This window comes from Arachis ipaensis, chromosome B01 (assembly GCF_000816755.2).
Source record: "Arachis ipaensis cultivar K30076 chromosome B01, Araip1.1, whole genome shotgun sequence".
In the NCBI taxonomy this organism is placed as follows: Eukaryota; Viridiplantae; Streptophyta; class Magnoliopsida; order Fabales; family Fabaceae; genus Arachis; species Arachis ipaensis.
The window spans coordinates 13,455,043-13,464,347 of NC_029785.2; positions in this window are offsets into that span (position 1 = coordinate 13,455,043).

Genomic DNA, 9,305 nt, shown 5'->3' on the forward strand with positions numbered 1-9,305 from the left:
ATATTTTTCAGTTTTATCTCCTGGGCAGCAGAAACAGAAATGGAGTAGAAGAAAGAGAGAATTACACCAAGATATATCCTGGTTCAGCTGCTAAGTGCAAGGCAGCCTACATCCAGTCTCCATCACAATAATGATAGAATTTCACTATAATCTTCTTGATTACAGACTGTAAAGTGCTAACCCAACTTACAAGGGGATTCCCACAGAATCATGAAACACAACATAGATGAACAAATGAACTCTAAGGACATCTATGGCTTTTTCTTTTAATTTTGCACTCTCTGCCTTTTCCCGCTCTATGGCTTTTTCATACAAACCTCACTGTTTGCCTTTTTCATGAGACTCAAGACATGACAAAATTAAACAGAAAAATACAAAATATAAAACATTGAAGGAGAAGAAATTCTGTCAGCTTGTATTGCTATGAGAACTATGTGCCTTGCACTCTCACTCCTTGAATCAACCCTAACTGTTCACCCTTACTTATAGGAAGAACCCTCCAAGGTTGAAACCAAACAAACCAAGCCAATCTTCTTCTTCTTCATAACAAAACCGGTTCAGCCAGAGAGAGAGAAGAGATAACCCATGCAAAATCCAACATGCAATTACCTCTAGTCCTTCCTTAGTCACCACTCTTCATCAATCCGAGCCCTTCATCTCTTTCTTGCTCTCCAAGATGAACTTCTGGCCCTTGATGCTTCATGATGATGATAACTTCATCTGCTCCAATCTCTGCCTCTTCCATCACGTAGCCACTCTAGCTACTTCCTGTGATGTTAGAGCAGAATCAGAGACAAGCCATCTTCTCCAATCTCCTTGCTGGCCGAGATCTTCTTCAACCATTTTTGGTATGAAGAGGCTAAGATCTCATCACAAAATCTTACCACAAGTAATGAGAATCTTAGCCACATCATACTTTTCTTTTTCTTTTTCGTGCCATCATTTTGATGGTCTTGTTGCGTGCTTCTTTTTCTCTTCGGTGGCTATGCTTAGCTTCCATGGTTTCTCTGTATTAGGAGCGAAGGTTAGAAGCAGAGAGAGAAGAAAGGAAGATATGAACATTAACTAAAGGAGTTAGACAAGATAAATTAAATGTCCACTTCATTTTTGTTTCTTGGTAGCGTGCCTTTCATTAAGACCATCAAATCAATGAAACTTTCTCCCTCATAGTTCCAATGTATTTATTAACTTCACTCTAATGAAATTTGAATTCCATCACATAGTGAAGTGTGAGATCCGTTGAAGGCATAAAGCAATGATAACATTTGCTTTCCTGACTAATTGTTTTCGGATCATGCATTGGATGTATAGCAAAAAATGATTAACTTGGGCTTGTAACAATAATGGATCAATTTGGTCCAAGTAACATAACAATCAATTCAGCCATATAATATAGAAAACTTTCAACCAGGCTGAATGTAGATCTTGATTTTGGGCTTGCTATATTTCTTTTATTTTTCGGCCCAATAATAAACATGCATCACAAAATTATTGATTAACATATGTTAAATAAAAAATTAATTTAATAATTTTGTAATTAATTTAATAATATTTAGTCATCACAAATATTAATTTAGAATTTTCCAAACTCATCACTCACTTTTAGTATAATAAGGAAATAATAAAATATTATAGAGACTAATATAGCTAAGTGAATTGGTTACGTTGGTTATGTACGTTATTGGGAGGAAGTATTTTTTATTTTACGTAGAAATAGAAAAAAGAAACTTGGTTTTTTTATTTTATTAATATTTAAAATACCCACCGAGAGAAATGGTTACTAAAATGCGTAGTCAATTGTGCCATATTCTGTATTAATACTGTATTCAAAGTTCATTAGATAAAATTTCTGGCAATGTCCGACGAGAATATGTGACCTCTATACTAAGGTTGTAGGGTACATCTTAATCCACATCTTCGACTAAAAGAATGTGTATGGACGGGGCTGAATTAAGTTCAAGTAGATTCAGATTTGTTCAATCACTTACATTACATGTACTGCTGCTTCGCTTCTTTATTTATGATAGAGCTGGGGTATAGTGTTTTTTTCTTTTTTTTTTTTTTTTATCAAAGATATGAGACTCGAACCCGCAACCTCTTAATTGAGTATGGGGAGACTATACTATTTGAACTATTACTCATTGGCAAGTATAATCCGACTTAATTAAAAAATAACATAACAAATAAATGATAAATTTAAATTTGACAAAATATATCTTAGATTAGAATTAAATTTTAGATCGAGTTAGGTCTTAAACATTCCTATTTTTTACGTAGTATAGAAGTATGATCTATGTCAATGAAAATTTAAAATGAGATGAATGAAATAAAGTTGAATACTATATGTGATGAATTAGTTCTACATATTTTAATAGTCATTTTTTTTTTGTGTATTTTAAGAATTAATAATTTTTAAATATTTATTTAAATAAATTGCCTTTAAAAAATATTCTAAGGATAAACTTGAAAAAAAAATACTTGTTGTAAACATTATGGTATGAGTATGTACAAACATTAGATATTTCTACCGCTACTGATAGATTTTGCCCTTTTATTCATCAGCCAGAAGCAGGTATTTATCCGTTTTTCTGAGAAATACAAAAAACCTGCTTATGTTTTTCTTTATTTTTAAAAATACAAACAAGTAATTTAAAAAATAAAATAAATACTTAAGTTTCAAAATAAGAATAGAATTTGTACTCAAGAAGTCTTATAAATCTCACATTATATTTTTAATGGCTAGAGTACAATTATATTATATATACAAAAAAAAAAAGTTATCAAATTAATTATTTATATAAAATAAAATAACCCATATGCATACACATAAATATATTAACCGACTTTCTATATACACTTAATATTTTTAGGTAAGGTATTAGAGTATAAATTTTGAATCCAAAATCTTGACTTCAAATATCATTAGTATCCATTGCACCCACTGAAAGAAGAATATACAACTGCCAATAACCATAAGGTGTTTGAATGTATGGTACTAAAATATATTGGATTTCTTTGTGGACAAGGTATCTCCGTTTCTGGCCCCAAATAACAGTCATGAGAAAAGCAATTCTGAAACGCCAATTATTATTAGCTTCATTTAATTAACATCATATTATTAATATTTAATAGAACCCCACTCCCAATTTAGATTGCACAACTATAATAAACTGAGCCCACACAAAGTAAAATTATTTTCTATAACATAAAATTAAATTTTTAATAATATTGAATAAAAATAAAAAAATGTCCCATCACATGCAAACAACATCGTTTAGTGTCTTTTTTAGCGTTAAAACGCATACGACGTTGTTTTAATATGTCCGGCGTAACAAGGCTTGAGTCACGCCACTAATGACATTGAGCTCCGACGACGGAAACTACATGAGAGACTACATTAGTGCATTTTTTTTTTAATCTGGGGGAGTGGGGGACCAAATTGTAGCAAGTAGGAAGTCAGAGACTAAATTAGTGCAACTCGCTAATCTCAGGGACTAAAGTGGACACTTAACTCACTCTTGCTTGAGAGAGAATAGTAGAGATATAAACATTCATGTTACCTTCTCCTATCGGTTTAAACTTTTAGAAGAAGTAGTTTCACAACAATTTATATCTCTCTTTCTATCAACTTAAGTTTTTGGGAGAAGTAGTAACATAATATGGTTGTTAGTATAAAATTTCAACTTGTTGCGAAATTCGACTACAATAAAACTGGGTGTCAACTGCATCATATAAATTGAGTAAAAAAGGATCTGGGTCGAAATCGGTTTATTACACTTGGTCCAAATTTTGACAGAGTGAGGACTCGACCATAAGAAAACAAAATGTCAATTATGAGATGAGTCGAGTCGAAAAGGACCTAAGTCGAAAAGTTATAATTACATGTGCTTTAATTTGACAGAACGTGGGTTTTGGAGACCAAGGTAAACGCAAGGACGTGGAGGTGTTCACCATGGAGAACAAAGTTATATTCTGTAAGTTATGTTCACCATGGAGGTGTTCACCATGGGTTGTGAGAGTATAAAAAAAAGGGAAAAGCTATATCGTGGGAAGAGAGAAATATTCTGTAAGTCTATCATTGTGGTCTATAAATAAAAAAAATTTAGAAGAAATTACGAACTTTAATACGAACATTTCACCATCACACCAAACTCTATAAAATTCTCAGTCACACTGACACAATGAAAGACAATAGAGTACAAGTGCATGTGAGCATATGAAATCCACTTTTGATTTATTTTCTTTGTTTTCCTTTTACTTTTGGTTTATTTTCTTTTATTCCTTTTCTTTACGTATTTTTCCTTTCATTTTTTTGTTTTATGTATTTTATTCTTATTTCTTTTTTTTCAAGCACTTTGTTTTCTTTCAATTCTAGTTTTACTTTCTTGTCTATCTAAAGCTTTCAATTATTTCCTTTTATTACAATTCTTTATATTATTTGCCACAGTTTAATATCATTAAGTATTTTATATATTTTTTGACATAAACACTAAGTAATTTCTGAGTCGAGCCCACTCTTTTTTAGAGGATTCGTATTTGCTCCCCAAACTGAGATCTTGATACAAGTTTGATTTAACATTCTGTCGAGATTACAAAAATTAAGTGAAACAATAGTATTAGAGCTTTTAGGGTTTGATTCATATTGAACCTGAAAAAAATAAGCATAAAACAAATAAAAAGTTGAGAAAAAAAATTTGTGCAAAAAAAAATTTATTACACAAATTTAAAAAAGACTATTGCGTGAGAGAGCATGTTAGAGATATAATCATTCATGTACTTTCACTACAAGAAAAAGGTTTGTGGCCACGCTTTTTTTTTTGCTACGCTTCAAAAACGTGGCTGTAGTCAAAAGGGGTAAACGACCATGCTTTTATGAGGGTAGCAATTGATTTGATTTGGCCATGCTTTTTTTTGTCACACTTCAAAAGCATGGCCGAATATACAAAGAATTTCCATTGTTATAAGGATTTTCACATGTGAAAATATACGAGGTGAGAAACCTTTGCTGTCAACTTCTTGACCAATGGAAATCTGATTTAACTTAAGAAACCTCTTTGTAATTCTTTGCACACCACTTCTTCAAAAATTTGACTCACATACATTTATGTGTATAGAGGTAAAGGAATAAAACTCTTGTTATTAGTTTGAATTCTTTTTGCTCTTGTCATACATATATATAGTATGAAATTTGTTGTTGATTTTAAATTTGAATCTCAATTCAAATTTAAATCATATCTTGTAATTTCAAAATTGAATCCTTCAAATTTTATGAATCATATCACAACAATTTAAAAATAGAATAACTAAGTATTCTCAATTCTCATTTAATATTCTCAATTATCATATTATTATATTTTTAGTGCTAGCAAACAATATAATAATATTCTATTTGAATTAATATAATTATTTATTTGATCAAATTAAAATAATAATTAAATAATTCTTTAACAAAGATTAGAACACTCATTAGTGTGTGACCCATAGGTTCAACACTAAGCAGGTTGTAAATTAGTCATACTAAATTTACTAATCAAGGTTGGTGTCTAGCAACACTCCTTAATGACCCGATAGTATGAAGTAATATATTTTTACTAAGAACCCGAGAAGAACAAATTAAAGTATAATTCCTTCCATCTTTCTAGCTTTTGGTGGTTAACCCTTAGAGTATGGTATAATTGTCAAACTCTAACTTGTTACCATTATTATAATGAACTATGAATGGCCTAAAAAACTTATTTCTTTATTCATTCAATTTCCTTGGCCAAGGTTTTATTTATCTCAATCATTATAATTATAGAGCTCAAACTCTTTGCCGAAAGTTGACGGATTCTTTATTAACTAATCATTAATTCTACAAGTATTTAAATCATACTCAATGTCTATTCAACTAGTACCCTATGGTATTAGGTGTTCGAAATTAAAGTATAATAAATACATTGTTAATTACTATGATAGTCGCAAGTCAACGGAACTCTATTACTATGTTCATTTTGAGAATATCCTATTGACAAATATGCGGTAATTATAATTATTAGAAATTCTCAAAGTGAGTCAGTTCAATGGACATATCTCTATATTCACCATCTATATATATAATTTATTATTTATTTAATTTGAATACAACAAATACAAAATTAATTTAGTCAAAAGTTTATTATTTTCTAATCTTCTATACATAAAAATGACAAAACAAAATTGTAAAAATAATCTTTTTATTATTTTTGCTATTTTAATTTTATTTTCTTTGCTTTTTTTATGTGTAATTTTATTTTACATTAATTTTGTGTATTTAATAACAAAATATACTCATATTAATTCTATCATATAATAATATATTTTTCTCCTATGTTAATCAAAGAATTTCAATAGTTATCAACTATATCTAATAGAATGACTGAGAAGTGAGAATTACGATAAGTTAAACCAGGTTCAAAATGCTGAAATGAAGGAAAGAAAACAGTTAGGGGTGACAATGGGTAGGATAGGGTAGGGTTTGGATCCAACCCTAACCCTACCTGCTCTTAATCCGCGGGTACCCAACCCACTCACGGGTTATAGAAAAGATACACTATTATTATATAACTTGATGATAATTCAAAATAGAACTAACTTTTATGTAAAAAAAATATTAAATTAGCAATTAATGATTTTTTTTTAGTGGTTAAAGATCTTTTGCATTTAGTAAGAGGTCTTTGGTTCAACATCTACTTAAAACATATTTTTATATAAGTATATAATATATATATATATATATATAGGGTGCGAGTTGGTCAGGTAGGGTTGAGGCTCAACCCGCACCCTACCCTACCCGCTGCGGATCGGGTTGGCAACCCTACCCGATCAGGTGGGGTCAAATTGGGTACCCACGGGTAGGGTACATATTGCCACCCCTAAAAACAGTGGATATATGATTAGAGAAAAATATATAATAATGAGAAATATACTAAAACTGGATTTTTCCTCCAACTAATAAAAGTGAGCTGTTAATTCCTCATAAATTCATTTTTCCTCTAAAATGAAATTACTATTTTCTCTTCTAAATTTATTTTTGAAAAATATCTTTATTATAATTATATTACAATCAACATTTAACGAATAATGCATGATTATACTAATTTAGGAAAATAAATTTATTATAATTATATAAAATCAATATTTAATACATTATCAACTAATAAAAGTGAAGTGTCAATTCCTCATGAATTCATTTTTTCTCCAAAATGAAAACACTATTCTCTCTTCTAAATTTATTTTAGAAAAATATTTTTATTATAATTATATTACAATATTACAATTATATTACAAGTAGCATTTAATGAATAATGCATAATTATAGTAATTTAGAAAAATAAAATAAAGTCCAGTAATTTATCTTTCCACTGCACACTTATGTAGAATAAATTTTAAGAAGGAGTCACGTATAGTAAATACAGTCGATGATTGTAAAACTGTATACTAACATTGATATAATATTATTTCAGGTATATGTTTTGCAGGTATCAAAGAAAAGTATTGAGTTATTTTTAGTGGGTTTAAATTATTTATTGTTTATTAAAAAATTTTGTGCATTAGAATTCTCTAATAATTTATTATTTATTTTGAGCTGATTTTGATATGTTCTTACTTGACAGTAAAATAACATATAAAAATTTATTGGTGGGTCTAAGTATTACTAGATTATTTATGGTCACAATTGAGTATATATGTTTGATTTATTGAAAAAAGTAAATTACTAAAACTAATTAATAACTATTTTAGAGTTAATACATTTAATATTAGATTAAAAAAACAAACAATATATAATATGTTACATTTTTATTAATCAAATTATTATAATTCAAATTAATCTTAACAAAAAAATTTAAAATTATAATTTCAATCTTATTACGTGCATGACACGGGCTATTACACTTGTATAATTTAATAAATGAGATTTATTAATCTTCATTCAACGAAGACCATTATATATATATATTGATCTTTTCGAATTATTAATGTCCTTTTTAATAATTCTATGACCAAGAACAATTTAAATTAAATTATAAAAGATTTATTTCTTAATATTATGATCACTATCACAATGATAAATCTCTAAATTTAATCAAAGACCTTATTATATTAATCATTTACTATAATAACAATAACAAATTATTTGACACATAATTAATATCAGATTGTGGTCATACTACTTATTCCCAACAAATTCACCAATTACTGCTGGTAATATATTCATTCAAGAATATTTAAAGTTATATATAATCTCTCTCACTTTAATTCTGTATTTTCTTGTCAACTTTTCTTATTAACTTTAATTTTTTGGGTGCGACTTTCTTTCTGTTTTAGGTCAGTGTATATTCATCTTTTGCTAGAACAATTAGTGTTGGATATGAGCACCATAGAGGGAGATTGGAAGTTGAATTCATTTTTTTTAAATATTTTATTCATATTCTATTATGTACATAATTTATATAAATTAATGGAAGATTAATTTTTTAGTATTTTATTTCATTTTAAAATTAACTTATTTTTATTTTATTTTTATTTTTTTTATTTGAAAAGGATTAGGTCACACTTTAAAAGTATAACGACAAATTTTCTATGTTTCGGCACATTTTAAAAGCGTGGTTATATGTCCATTTTTCAACATGTTTTAAAAGCGTGACTATAGGATTATACATATAGTCACGCTTCCAAACATGCAATAGATAAAAATATGACAAAAATAAAACGTGGCAATAATTCATAAAAAGCATAGCAATAGAATAACCGATATATTTACAGATGTGATCCTTCAAAAATATACCGATAATTTAAAAAGCGTGATGAAAAATTATTGCTACGCTTTTTTCAACTTTTTATCGTGGTTTTCTTGTAGTGTTTCTCCTATCAGCAATGATTTATACTCGTAAGGAAGATTATAGAGATAAGAGTTAAAGTTATAGTCAAAGCAAATTAATTAGTTAGTTACCAATCGTGATATGCTATATATGTTGACTTCTTGATGAGTTCAGTTTGGTTTCCATTATAACTGAACTCCGCTGCACATACTATATATAGCAGCATGTACTTCTATTCATGTAACTTCTACAATAATTCAATCCATGCAATCTTTAGTATATTCCTTTCTTTTACAAACTCTCTCAACTTGTATCAAATAAATTTGTATCGATTATTTTAGATATTTGTGAAAAATTTTTATTAATTATATATTATAATTAAAAACTATCTAAATAACAATTAGGTTTCATAAAAATTCAAATTTTTATGCTTAAATTATAAAATTTATTCCGTTTAAATGAAAGAAA